This window comes from Macaca nemestrina, chromosome 9, assembly GCF_043159975.1.
Source record: "Macaca nemestrina isolate mMacNem1 chromosome 9, mMacNem.hap1, whole genome shotgun sequence".
NCBI lineage: Eukaryota > Metazoa > Chordata > Mammalia > Primates > Cercopithecidae > Macaca > Macaca nemestrina.
Window position 1 is genome coordinate 8,306,066 of NC_092133.1, and position 13,485 is coordinate 8,319,550.

Consider the following 13,485-nt stretch of genomic DNA (forward strand, 5'->3'; position numbering starts at 1 on the left):
ACACCTGGGGTCCTCCTGGTTCTCGAACCAAGGTCAGCAGTGGCAAGGGCACAGCCTCACTGGGAAGGGGAAGGGTGAGGCTTGGGGAACCCTAAGCTGTGTCTTGGCCTCTAGCAGGTGTCACGGTTCATGGGCCCTTGTCCCCCTGGGCCACCCTGACCTTTTGTGTCCTCTTCCCTGCGTGGCTCCAAAACTGAGCTTGGTTAGAAGAACTCAAGTCACTCTTCCAGATCCCCTACACACGTGCGAGTGCACACACACACACACACGTGTGCACACATACACACATGCCCACACACATCCCCCACATACATGCACACATATACACATGTGTCCACGCAGTCATACGTATTCACACACATGTCCCACACATGCACATACATGCCCCCACATGCACACACTCACACATACAGCCAACACAGGTGCTCACAGGTCTCTGTTGACACTGGACATCCTTGAAGTGAAACTTTTTCACCCTTAAGGAAACCTGGCCATCCACCCCAACCCATTTCCTTTCTTCTTCTTTTTTTCTTTTCTTTGAGACAAGGCTTTGCTCTGTTGCCCAGAGACTGACTGCAGCCTCAGTCTCCTGGGCTCAAGCAATCCTCCTGCCTCAGTCTCTCAAGTAGCTGGGACCACAGGTTTGTGCCATCATCAGGCCTGGTTTATTTTATTTTTTCAATTTTTGGTAGAGATGGGAATTTGTCATGTTGCCCAGGCTGGTCTCGAACTCCTCAGCTCAAGCAATTCTCCTGCCTCAGCCTCCCAAGTAGCTGGGACCACAGGTGTGTGCCATCATCACACCTGGTTTATTTTTTCAATTTTTGGTGGAGATGGGAATTTGTTGTGTTGCCCAGGCTGGTCTCGAACTCCTCAGCTCAAGTGATCCTCCTGCCTCAGCCTCCCAAAGTGCTGGAATTACAGGTGTGCACCATGACATCCAGCCCACTAACCCCATTTCTAAGAGGTTTTGTGACTGAGGGATGGGCCAGGGATATTTATGCCAAATAAGTACAGGCTCTTTACCTGGTCAAGCCCCAGAATAGTCCCCATCAGCCCTGACCCTGGACATCGCTTTCTTCATTATTTGCTTCTGTTTGGAAATCAAATTTAAAACTACTGTTAATAACAGCTAACATTTGGTGAGGGCTTCTGGTCCCAGATGCTGGGCTAATCACTTTAAATGCGTTATCTCATTTAATGTTTACCAAAAAACCCTTATGATGTAGATATTAGTATCATGATCCCCATTTGAGAAACTGAGAGGTTAAGCAATTCGTTCAAGGTCACTCAGTGAGGAAAGTGGTGGAGTTGGGATGAAAATTCAGGGGAGAGCTTGCCATCGAAGCCACTGGGTTTTGTCTCCTAGCCATCTGTTACTCTGTGTCCATCACCTATTTACTCTGTGCCCAGGAACCTCACCCTTCCGGGGGAAGATTCCTCCCTTCTGGGGGATGCCACCTCTGCCATGCCCAGTCTATGAAGTTCTGGCTGCAGCCCCCAGCTCTGGGGTGAGCACATGACCTAGAATTAAGTCGACTAGCTCCCCTCTTCCCTAGGTCCAGGGATCCCTCCGAGAATGGGGCTCCGTTGGTGCCAACAGGACACTCGTGGGCTTCCTCTAGACTGTTTCATCCCCTTAGACTTGAAAGGAGAAGCACGAAGTCCCGGGAGCTGCCAGCTGCCCCTGAGGACCCTCAGGGAGTTAACCTCAGAGTCCTCACCTATGAGAGACAGAGCGGAGGAGAAAAGGAAGATATCAACCAGGTCCTGGTCACAAACCTGGACCCCAGATCAAAAGCAGCCTAAAATAAGTTTCACCACTGACCTGTTTACTAACATGCACCAATAGATTCCCTTTAAGTTTGACAGCAGTTTGAGTTGCGTTCTCTGTGCGTTACAGCTTGGAGTCTTGACCGGCTGGTGGGTCTTCTTAGCTCTTCCGCTCTTCCATGAACCACTCCTGTGACAACACTTGGAAAGTGGCTTGCCTTCTCTGAGACTAGGTGCCCCACTCTACCCTCCTCCAGTGCAGGGTGACAGCACACCCCACTCTGCTGGCTGCTCACAGGAGTGAAATCCAAAGGCAAGAGAGCAGAAGGTAGTTTTTCTCCAATCAGAACAAATCCTCATGAGGTGTTGAGCTGAATTCTTCTTACAATAGTATTACTCGAATATGTGCAAACTGTAAATTAGGTATAACTTCCTTATGCTGATAGTTCTCATATATCTATAAAAACCAAGGGAAACTTAAAGATTCGATACAAAGCCATAAAATCTATAAGAGCTCAATTAAAAGCAGGAATTTAATGTAACAGATAATGCTGTGCCAGAACTAAAACATCCTCTCGCAATGTGATTCTCATGCCCGCTGGTCCCGTTCACATCCCTGGAGTTCCCTGAGTGTGTGCTCTTGCATGTCTCGTGGTGAAACCCGGATCTCACCCTTCTCAACCACAGCAGCTTTTCCCAGTTTAACTCCCAGACTCCTGTGTTTGTCCGGCATTCCCTGGCGTCATTTGGGGTTTCTTGCATGATGCGTACTTTTCATGGACAGTCCTCTGCTGTTTGCTTGTAGTTTACCCAGAAATCAACACAATTCTAGCCATGTTACAAGGATGTCACATCTCAATATTTGGTTACAGGGAAAGGTTCCACAATATGCTGACAATGATTTTTAGAAGAGTATTGTCAGAATAAAAGAACGAGATTTAAAACTTATTGTTGAGACATAGAGGAGTTCCAAGACACATCCCTGAATCCCAGTTTGGAAAACACTGGGAAAGTGGTGAAGATGATGGAGCTTGGCCGGGCGCGGTGGCTCATGCCTGTAATCCCAGCACTTTGGGAGGCTGAGGTGGGCAGATCACGAAGTCAGGAGATAAAGACCTTCTTGACTAACACAGTGAAACCCCATCTCTACTAAAACTACAAAAAAAATTAGCCAGGCATGGTGGTGCATGCGGGTAATCCCAGCTACCAGGGAGGCTGAGGCAGGAGAATCGTTTGAACCCAGGAGGAGGAGATTGCAGTGAGCTGAGATCACGCCACTGCACTTCAGCCTGGGCAAGTCCATCTCAAAAAAAGAAAAAAGAAAAAAAAAGAAGATGGAGCTTGAGAGGCCAGAGTTTGAGCACAACCACTTAAAGCTCTTGAGCCTTGGGCAAGTTATTTACCTTCCTGAGCCTCAGTTTTCCTTTTTTTTTTTTTTTTTTTTTTGGAGACAGGGTCTTGATCTGTTGCCCAGGCTGGAATGCAGTGGCACAATCTCGGCTCACTGCAACCTCTGCCTCCTGGGTTCAAGTGATTCTCCTGCCTCAGCCTCCCGAGTAGCTGGGATTACAGGCACCCCGCACTATAGCTGGCTAATTTTCATATTTTTAGTAGAGATGGGGTTTCGCCATGTTGGCCAGGCTGGTCTCAAACTCCTGACCTCAAGTGATCCACCGGCGTCGGCCTCCCAAAGTGCTGGGATTACAGGCGTGACCCACCCGCCCGGCCCTAAGCCTTAGTTTTTCCGTCTGTAAATTGGGAATGATAAAAGCATCACCTCGTAAGGTTGAGGAGCCACAGTAAATGAGTTAATAAACTGGAACACACAGTGGGTTGAAGAGTGTTCCCCCCAAAATCCATTCCACCCAAAACTTGTGAATGTGACCTTTTTTGGCAATAAGGTCTTAACAGGTATAATCAAGTTAAGATAAGATCCTACTGGATTAGGGTATGCTAATGACAGGTGTCTTTATAAGAAGTGGGAAACTTTGACACAGATGCATAAACACACACACACAGGGAGAATACCATGTGATGAGAGAGGAAGGATTGGATGGAGCTTCCACAGTCCATGGAACGCCAGGGACTGCTGGCAACCATGAGAAGCTAGGAATAGGCACAGAATACAGTCTCCCTCAGGGCCTCCAAGAACAAACCAACCCCGCTGACACCTCAGTTTTGCACTTCTGCCCTCCAGAATGTGAAATAATACATGTCTGTTGGTTTAAGGCACCCAGTTCGTGGCACTTTGGTGTAGCAGTCCTAGGAAACTAAGAGAGGTAAGCCCATTTAACACAGTGCCTGATGTGTACAGCAAGCACTTAATAAGTGATAGCTTTTTATTAGTAGACGAAGGCCTCAAGCATTTTAAGAAGTACATGATGATAGTACATGATAATATACAAATGCAAGTTTTTATTAGTCTCTTTTTCCTTCAATTTCAGCCCATGAGTCTAACCCATCATCAACCTCATCCAATATCATGTAGCACTTTATGGTTTACAAAGCTTTTCCCTACGGATTATTTCAGTTAATTCTCACAGTAACCCTCTGAGATAGATTAAAAAATAAACAATTCTTGCATACGGGCCAAGGAATCTTTTAGAGCTAATTGGCTGAATGCAATGTGGTATATCAGATTGGATGCTGGAAGAAAAAAAAGAGATATTAGTGGGAAAACTGGCAAAATCCAATTAAAGTCTGTGACTTGGTTCATAGTAATGGACTAAGGATAATTTCTTAATTCTGACTAACGGAACGCATTTCTGTGAGATGTTGACAATAGGGGAACCTGGATGAGCAGTGTACGAGAACTCTCTGCACCGTGTTTACAAGTTTTCTTTTCCTTGCAAAGTATCCAAAATTAAAAGTTTATCTTAAAAAAAAAAAGCTAACTGGAAATACTTTCCAGCTGATTTGAATACGTTGCTGGAGTATCACTGAGAAACCCTGGCAGATAAAAATATCTGATATATAGGGAACTGTGTCTACTCTTGCCTTTGCTTCCATATTTTTTCTTTTAAAAGGCTATAATTAATTTTTCCACTACGATAAAAGCTCAATATAGGACATTTGGAAGACATATAATATTGAAAGGACAGAAAAATATATCACCTATGGTACCACCACTTCAAAACCCCTCTCTGTGAGTATTTTGGTGTATCTCCCCTCCATTTCTTAAAGTTTGGTTTTATGTATACACACGGTATGCAGTATGTGGTCATCCTGTGTCCTGATTATGTAGTTATCACATTCTAGTTATCTAGAAACTCACATTCATGCTGGTGAAGGGCAACTTAAAACTCCCAGTCATAAGTCTTAGTGGGCACCCAGCACTTCCCTGCCCATGACCTCTCCTCCCCACTGAAATCACCTTCCTGCCCCTGTCCCCAAACCCACATACAGGCCCGCATGAGCTCTCCAGTCTCACCTGTACTCATACCTCAGTGGGAGAACAGAAGTGATCTGAGAAACATTCTCATCTTCCCGTGACCAATGTCCCCAGCCCAGCGGCTCCCGCCCCATGCCCTCTGTGTCCCTGTGTGGCCTGTGGAGGGAGCACCCTTCTCCCGGGGGAGCACCGTCACCCCACTGCTCTCTGGATTCTGTCCTCTCTTGCTTTCTCAGGAACTTGTTCCTCCTCCTGCCTCCTGAATCATCCACGTCTCCCCATTCACTCCCAACAGCAGAAAAAGGCCACCCTAGATCTTCACTTGGGGGACAAAGGCCTCCCTAAACCCCACGGCCCTCTTTAGGCATCACCCCTTTTCTCCGCTCCCCTCATCCACAGGACTCCTTGATGGAACTGACTCCAGTCACTGCCTCTGTTTCCTAGCCTGCTCCAGCCAGGCTCCTGATTTGCCGTCAGGAGGTGCCTGCCCCTCGTCCCCATGTTGAGAAATCCAGTACTTCTGTCTTCGCGCCTCCCTTGTCTCCTGGCTGCGCAGCACCCAGCTCACTGCTGCATCCTCCTTCATTTCCGTCTAAGTTTCAGCCCGCTCTGTGCCTCCCCTTCCATCAGACCTCAGAATGTGGCCCCTGCTCTCCTTCCTGCCCCCCTCACTCCTGTCCCGCTGCCCCCAGGACAGAAGCCACACTGCCCTCTCTCTCCTCCTCGAGCGAGCCCCCCTTGTCCCCACCCTAGAACATCTGCTCCAACTCTTCCCTCTGCCTGGAGTGCTCCTCCCACTGGCATTCCCACAGGTGTTCCTATCTGGCAAATACAACCTTGGCGTGAAGGTCACTCTATAGAGGCTGTCTCCCTGGCGGGCGGGGGCTGTTCTCTACCATCAGGTGGAGCTTTTGCACCGCTGGGCATTTCTCCTGCTGACTCATTTGCTTGCTTATAGCCGGTCTACCCCCATCCCACTCCCCCACTGGTGGCTGCGTCCCACCGGAGCTTGAAGTGCACCTGCCATGGGCACAACTCCATTTCCTGGGCCTGTGAGAATGCCTGGTACGTGGTAGGTGCTCGAGAAACATTTGTTGAATAAATGAATGAATGGTGCATATACTATTTTATACTCTATTCTTTTTTTTTTTCCTCGCTAAATGTGATGCTGAACCACTTCCACTCTTTCAAATATATTTTCCAAGGGCTGGATTGTAGTCTATGCTAAGGTCTGGATGTGGGTGTCCCCAAAAATTCTTATGTTGAAATCCTAACCCCCAAAGTGGTGGCATTTGGCGATTGGGTCTTTGAGAGGTGATTAGGTCATGAGGGTGAAGCCATTATGATTGAGATTAGTGCCCTTATAAATGGGACTCCTGAGAGCTCTCTTGCCCCCATTCTACCACGTGAGGACACAGTGAGAAGTCGGCATTCTGCAACCCGGGAGAATACCCTCACCAGAACCTGACCATGCTGACATCCTGACCTCAGACTTCCAGCCTCCAGAACTACAAGAAATAAATTTCTGTTGTTTGTCACCCATCCAATTTACGGTATTTTGTTATAGCTGTCCAAACAGTCTAAGATGGTCTACCTAGTTGAGACACTAAAATCTATTTAACCCTTTTCCTACTGTGGACATTTAATTAAGACTCTGAAAAATAACTTAGCAGCAAACATCTCTACATACAACACTTTTTATCTATTTCAGATTGTGTCCTTAGGAATGAGTTCCAGAAATAAATATATTAGTCAAAAGGGCTTTTTGTTCTTTAGGGGAAAACCACTTTGGCTGTAACTGTTCGTTATTAAATGATGCTGGTGTATATGCAGTGGTAGAGAGTCCTTTGTCCCACCAGGTGCTGTGGGCAGCAAGAAGGGACAGGAAGAGTAGCTTCTGCCGTCAGAGGCAGCAAAGGCTACTCTGTAGGAAAAACAGTGCAGAGACATGTGGCAAAACAGAACCACTGCCTAATGTGTCTATTGTACATGCTGAAGGGATTGACAGGTTGGAAGTGGCTTCTAGAGGCTGGGTAGCCTTCCAGGGAGATCACCGTGTCTCCTCGGGTTTTCCTGGAACCACAAGCTTCCACTTTTTTATTGCATGCTATAGTTTATAAATCAATTCCTCCGTATTATCTTGGGTAGTTCTCAGATGTGACCCTGGCCCCCATGAGATTTTTAGGGGGTGGGACATTCGTGTTCTCACTTGCAGACTGAAGCTGGGAGCAATGTGCCCAGGATCACACAGCCAGACCGCAAATCCAGAAGCCCTGACTCCGAACCCAGTGCCATGACCCTGTGCCAGCCCCGCCCTGCACAGTCGGTGCTCAGCTGCATTTCTGTGTTTGTTACCATGTCTCACAAAAATGGGTAGCTGGCTGGGCTTCAGAGTCGGAGGGTGTGTTAGAGGTAGGCTGATGTAGAATACTGGCAATGGAGTTCACACAAGTTCACATCAAGGGCACCTCAAAGACACAGTCTGGCATCCTCCAGAAAGCTGAGGCTGGGACCTGACCAGAGACCGCCCTCTGGAGAGATGAACCTTGAGTACACCAAGGATGCCATGGACAGAGATGACAAACAGGGCTGAAGTCAAGTCAGAAGTCTTGAGGACACTTCAGGTGGCAGCATTCACGTGAGCCCAAGTGTTTCTCTCTCAGGCCACTCTGTGCTTCTGCCTGATGAGGTGGGGTCTTAGGCTGTGTTTCAGTGAAAAGCTGTACATTCATAAAACAGTAAAGCTGGAAGGAGCTCATCGGTCATCTCGTCCTACCCATTTCAACGCATAGAACTGCATCCCCCAATCTTTTTGGCAACAGGGACCAGTTTCATGGAATTCAATTTTTCCACAGCAAGGGGTGCCAGGGTATGATGGTTTTGGTTTTCAGGTGAATCTGTTCCACCTCAGGTCATCAGGCATTAGATTCTCATAAGGAGCTTGCAGCCTAGATCCCTCACATGTGCTGTTCGCAATAAAGTTCACGCTCTAATGAGAATCTAATGCCTGATGATCTGACAGGAGGTGGGGCTCAGGCGGCAATGCTCGCTCGCCCACTGCTCACCTCCTGCTGTGCAGCGCAGTTCCTAACAGGCCACGGACCAGTAATGGTCCATACCCTGGGCGTTTGGGACTCCTGGTATAGAAAATGAAACCATGTTCAGGGAAGTGAATTTCCCAAGACCACACAGCAAGTTAGTAAGGAAGCCCAGGCAATATTTTCCTCCATAGTAGCATACAGCCTCTCATCTACACAGGATTATTAGAGAAATGCAGCTTTATTATATTCAAGCACTTAGAGTTACATCGAAAAAAAATCCCCTGTCCAAAACTCTTAAAGAAAGGACTTTTATGAATAGACATGTTTTATGGACAAACAAGTCTGTTCTTCCAGGGCCACTTGAAAGTAATTTACGTGTCTTCTCTCCTATCTTCCTTTTCCTCTGAATTTTGTTAGCACACTCTCTCCAGGAATGGACCACGGTGAGCTTCCACCTGGTCACTGTTGAGATTATCACAAACCCCAGATGATGGGATCTCGTGACTGAGGATCTGCTGCCCAACAAACTAACTGGATTTCACTGTTCGGTGGCACGATGACAAATAACTATGCAGGAAAACCTGTGGCATTTCCCAAGCAATCAGGAACTTGACCAGGGCAGAGATGGGGGGACAGGACTGATTGGCAGAAGGGGCGTAACGTTTTACTTTTTCCTCCTGTGCAGATCAAACTGCAGCTTTGCTTTTACCCCACCCAGACTTTCCATCAACAGCATGGGGTGAAGAGGGGAGTGGCAGCAGCAACACGGTCTACAGGGGAATGTTCCAGAAGTTGGTGATGGCATGCACGTGTGCTGTATGTACATGTGTGTACATGCATATGTGTGCATACATGCATGTGTGTACATGTGCGTGTGTCCATGCATATGCGTGCACATGTGCATGTGTGCATACATGTGCATATATGCATGTGTGTGCATGCATGTTTGCATGTGTGTGTGCATGTGTGTGTACATGTCCATACACTTGTGTGTGTGCATGTGTGTACATGGATGTGTGTGTGTACACGTGTGTATGGGAGTGTGTTGGGAGAGCATCAAAGCCTCTTCCTTCTTCCCTGTAGCTCTATGGCTCTCCTGCTGTCCTTTTAGACCTGTGCACACATTTTGATCATACTGTCAGGATGGAGGCTACATAGTAGTTTGTTAATAATTCTTGTAAAAGTTCTTTTTAAGACACTTGCACTGATGTTGCAAGAATTGATTCCTCTCAGAAATTAGATGCTGTGATTAGACGATCTTTTATGTTACATTGGAGCAATCCTTAAACAGCAAATCAGATCCCTATCTCATCAACCTTCTTGTGATAAGAAAGTCTTAAGGAAGACAACCATTTTTAACATACCTCTCCAAGAAAAAAAAAGGGGCAGCTCAGCCCAGGAATGCCTGAAGGAGACCAACAGTTAGTTTTAAATTTCCCTTCTCCACTCCCGAACATGCTTGCTTGTTTCTAAGGGTGGAGAGTTATTTTGAGCCAAAATTATTAAAATCATAATGAGACAAAAAGTGAAACTAGCAGAGTCTTTGGCATGGTGGGTCGAGTTTGGCAATATTTTTTTTGTCTTCCTTCCATTCATTCAATCCAAAATGACAGCCTTGAAAATTCTTCTGCGACGGTCACCATGTGCTAAAACATGACAACGCCCACAATGCAAAATTACAGATAGGGGTGTGTATGTGTGTGTGTGTGTGTATGTGGTCTTCTTAAAAAAAAAAAAAAAAAAAAAAGGGTAATGAAGTTGTAAATGTAGAATTTCTTTCATTACCTATTCATTAAAGATATGACATGAAAACAGAGTTGCCATGGTAATGGCTTTGTGGATTCTGAGTACATAATAAGAATTTCGTTGTTTACACTACAGCACAGATAACTGACGGGTGTTATTGTAGCCAGTGAAGTCTTATTTAGCTTCCTGAATGCCTGTGAGGGCAGAAGGGCTGCGCGGCCGTCCTCGCCACGCCTGTGTGCGGGCAGAGGCTCATAGTTGCCAAGGCACACACACTTTCGATAGGAAATGCATGCTGAGCTGTGCCTTCTCAAAACTCTTAAACTTAAATATTGAACATTCTAGACAAAAAAAAAAAAAAAAAGCCTATCCTGAAGGCTCTGAAATATTTCCACTTAATGTTTAACATGAGTCCCTTTGACTTAAAGAAAAGATTTTCTCTGCTAATATTTGGGCTATGCAATGAGACTGCCTTGTTTCAGATCTTGGCTCTTAAACTTATTAGCTGCGTGACCTCGGCCAAGTTACTGAGCCTCTCCCTAATCCTTGGCTTTCTTACCTGTGAAATGGGGGCAGTAGACATAGGCAATACAGACACAATATGCAAACACCACTTGTTGTAAGGATACGCACTGGGTGCCTGCCTGGCCCCCATAAAGTGTCCCCTGTCCGCGATGTGGTGGGATTGTCATTGTTTGCCATAACAGATTGATAAAGATTCATGGCTGATGACCTTCTGACCCAGCTCAAATGCCTCCTCTTCCATGACGCCCTCCCTGCAGCTCCACGTGGTCTCTCCCTGCCCTTCTCACAAAGCATCTTCCAGCTTCCTTTTGACTTTAATGATTTATGAGCTTATCCCTCTCTTTGTAAGGCCTCGTTCCCCCATCATGGTCCAGTGCCTGGCACAGAGTAGGTACCCCACAAAAGAAAAGTTTCATTTATGAAAAAATAAATTACTAAAACCCACTACGTGACCTCAATTCAGGAAATAAGGGTTTTAAAAAATTATTATTATTCTTTAGTTTTCTTTGGGGATGAGAGTAGCATAGGAAGGCCAAGATAATTTTTTAAGTCAACGCTTAAATGCATGACCCTAGGTTGAAAATGAGAGCTCTTAAGGACTAAGAAGCAATGCAATTTTTTAAACATCCTGCTGCCAACTGTACCTGGCCACCTTATGCTAGGGAGAAGAGCATAAGGCACCTAGGATACAAAATTTAACGTAGGCCGGGCGTGGTGGCTCACGCCTGTAATCCCAGTACTGTAGGAGACCGAGGTGGGTGGATCACTTGAGGTCAGGAGTTCGAGACCAGCCTGGCCAACATGGCAAAACCCCATCTCTACTAAAAATACAAAAATTAGCTGGGCATGGTGGCAGGTACCTGTAATCTCAGCTACTCAGGAGGCTGAGGCAGTAGAATTGCTTGAACCTGGGAAGCGGAGGTTACAGTGACCTGAGGTGGCACCACTGCACTCTAGCCTGGGTGACACAGCAAGACTCTGTCCAAAAAAGAAAAAAAAAAGATTAATGTGACACTTCACTCTCAGGGCCATTTACTGGCTATTATTGTCCTTTACACACCTCACACCTCTCACCCTTGTCCCGTTCTGTGTCCTGGAATGGGTGGTGGGGTTGGATTCTATGGATTCTATGAGGCAAAGCTTTCTTGGACCCATTCATATGAGGTCCTTTTTCTGTGCTTCTGAGGGAAAAATAAAACAGGACAAGAATGCTTCCTAACACAGCAGACGGAGATATAACCAGTGACACTGGCTGCTACACTTTGAAAACAGAGTGATACCATGTGGGTCTTATTTATAAGACAGACATTAATCCAGTTCTGCATGACAGTAGCACAATTTACTCAAAACATGCCAGGAAGTCTTCTAGCCCCTTAAAATACGTGTTCCACAGTCTTCATCTGCACTGCAAATCCTGATTGCTGGCATCTAGATGAGAGAAAGAGATTCACCGTGAAGACATGCTTGACATAGACTATGATTATATAACAAGAATTTTCATTGCCAGAAGTATTCCTTGGATAATTATACAAGTGAGGGGGAAAAGGTATAGGAAAAGAGAGAGAGAAACAGACACAAGTCATCTTCCCCTGCCTGTTGTTTTACATAGTAGAGGGGCTGTACTCACCACCTTCCTGAGATGCCCAACTAAACCGGAAAACGCCTCGACCCCTCATCATGCAGGAAGGCAAGTGGGAACCGGAAAGCTGACTCCAAAGTTTATATGAAAATGCAAGGGATCTAGAATACCCAAAGCAACTTTGAAAAAGAAGAAGAGAGTTGGAGGGTCTACACTGTCTGATGACAAGACTTATTACAAAGCCACAGCCATCAAGACGGTATGATATTGCCATGAAGACAGACACAGAGACCAATGGAACAGAACAGAGTCCAGAAATCAACCCATAGAGTGCCAAGCCAACTTACTGGGAAAGAGACAATCTTTTCAGTAAAAGGCGTTGGAATAAATGAATTTCCATATGCAAAAGAAAGAAAAAAAAAAACCTCAACCTTTACCTCACAGCATATACAAGAACATGAAATGGATCATTTGCCTGAATGTAAGAGGTAAAAACAATTATAACACTTCCACAGAAAACATAGGTGAAAATCCTAATGACATGTGTATAGGAAAGATGTCTTCAATACAACAAAAATAAATTTTTAAAAGCACAAGCTATAAAATAAAAAATTAGTACACTGACTTCATTAAAATTTAAAATTCTATGACCAGCTGTGGTGGCTCACACCTATAATCCTAGCACTTTGAGAAGCTGATATAGGAGGATGATTTGAGGCCAGAAATTCAAGACCAACCTGGCCAACACATTAAGACCCTCATCTCATTTTTTTAATAAGATAAAATAATAGTAAAATAAAATAAAAATAAAAAAATTTTTCTTCTTCAAAAGACACTGTTTTGAAAATAAAAAGGCAAGTCACAGACTGGAAGAAAATATTTGTAAAAATTTATCTGACAAAGAACTTGTTCCTAGAATATAGAGAGAACTTTTATAACTGAATAATAAGAGGACACACAACCCAATTTAAAAACGGGAAAAATATTTAAACAGACACTTTACCAAAGAAGATATACTACGGCAAGAAGCACAGAAAAAGTGCTTAACATTACTCAGTTAGGGAAAGACAGAGGAAAACCACAATGTGATGTCACTATACATCATTAGAATGGCTAAAATGAAACAGACTGACCATACCAAAGGCTGGTGAGGATTTGGAGGCACTGGAATGAATCCTCACGTGCCGTTAGTTGGGATGTAAGATGATACAACTACTTTTGAAAACATTTTGTCAGTTTTTTTTCTTTTTCTTTTCTTTTCTTTTTTTTTCTTTTTTCTTTTTTTTTTTTTTTTTTTTTTTTTTTTTTTTTTTGAGACAGCGTCTTACTCTATCTCCCAGACTGGAGTGCAGTGGTGTGATCTTGGCTCACTGCAGCCTCCGCCCCTCAGGTTCCAGTGATTCTCCTGCCTTAGCCTCCTGAGTAGCTGG

The 13,485-nt window shown here is 45.1% G+C and overlaps 2 long non-coding RNA genes across 2 annotated transcripts in view; one reads left to right on the top strand and one right to left on the bottom strand.

The window, feature by feature from the left end:
• Positions 1–13,485, top strand: part of LOC139356040 (uncharacterized) — a 101,601-nt gene that overhangs the window by 74,156 nt on the left and 13,960 nt on the right. The gene's annotated exons all lie outside the window — the stretch shown is intronic.
• Positions 11,739–13,485, bottom strand: part of LOC139356039 (uncharacterized) — a 42,994-nt gene continuing 41,247 nt past the window's right edge. Inside the window, exon 3 of the long non-coding RNA XR_011607410.1 lies at positions 11,739–11,904. This is a non-coding gene — a long non-coding RNA (uncharacterized lncRNA). The remainder of the gene's footprint in view (positions 11,905–13,485) is intronic.